The sequence below is a fragment of the Sinohyriopsis cumingii genome, chromosome 15 (genome assembly GCF_028554795.1).
Source record: "Sinohyriopsis cumingii isolate HCF-2022 chromosome 15, ASM2855479v2, whole genome shotgun sequence".
Lineage (NCBI taxonomy): Eukaryota > Metazoa > Mollusca > Bivalvia > Unionida > Unionidae > Sinohyriopsis > Sinohyriopsis cumingii.
The window spans coordinates 34678405-34679636 of NC_142975.1; positions in this window are offsets into that span (position 1 = coordinate 34678405).

The following is a 1232-nucleotide window of genomic DNA, read 5'->3' on the forward strand; positions in this document are numbered from 1 at the left end:
TTCGTCGGCTTTTTCTGGCAAGCTATTTATATGGGAAAAGACCGAGGAGATTCTCGGAGGTGGTCGCAGTATAGATCGGTGATTTCCGTGAGAAAAGGAGTAAACCTTGGATGTTGTTGTAGGAATACATATCAATTTGATAGGTTTAATGATTCATCCCCGCTGGAGTGCACCAGATACACCACAACAAATAAGGATGCTCATTTTATACTCCAGATTATTGTTTCAATCAGCAGCTGATTTGTGCTAAGAGAGCAAAAGCACTTCCGAATATACTTTTCAATGGCGGTGAGCACACCCATGGTTTCATACCTTACATAACAGAAAATGCCGAGATTATACCAATTGGTATTGAACAGAGCATGAACCAATGAAATCCTTCCACGAGGCGGTTAAAGGGTAGAACACTCAAGTATGCACAAATATATTCAATTTTCTCTAATCTTTCTTGCATTTTTTTCTTTCTTCTCTTTGTATACGTTCGCTGTAGCGTACTATAATTTTATTTATAAAACTTATGGAATATATGGCTTGAATATATTCCAAGGCTTTTACGCATGTGCAAAGAAAAACTTAAGCATCATAATGTAGGTTATAAAGAATGAATTAAAATTGAACATATTTTGTGAATATAGCAAGGAAACCTATCATTCCGATAGATACTGCATGTGTGCGTTTAACCAATCGCACACACGCATGTGCATCGCCACTCTTCTCCGCCAGTGTTATAAGGCTTTGTGCAGGAGCAGAGAGGGTGAACAAACCTTTTGCTGAAACGTCATTTTTTGAAAAATAAAGCTTCCTACGAAAATTAAAAATATAAGGTCAATAACGCCAAACCGAAGCCTCTAACAAAAACAGAGAGTTTCTCTAATTCGGTTAGTTTATTTTCTTCCTTTATCGCTGTCGTTCATGTTTTTTTTTAAAACTTTGTATGTGCGTTCGTTTACCCGCCGGACGTTTCATTGAGGTCCTACCCTCTCTGATGCTATGTGTGCGGAATTAAATCATTATTATATTAAAAATGGAATTTCGCACAGCTAGATTAGCTCGAGAGCGATTAGACGCAATTAAAAAATATATACCTGTTCGTGATGCTGTCAAGCAGCAACAACAAGCTCGTCAAGAGTCTCAGGTGGAATTTGCAGAAGGTACAGAACAGTTATTTAAACCAATTGTCCAACCGACAAAGAAAATTCAGACGGCTGAAAAAGCTCTTGAGACATTACCTG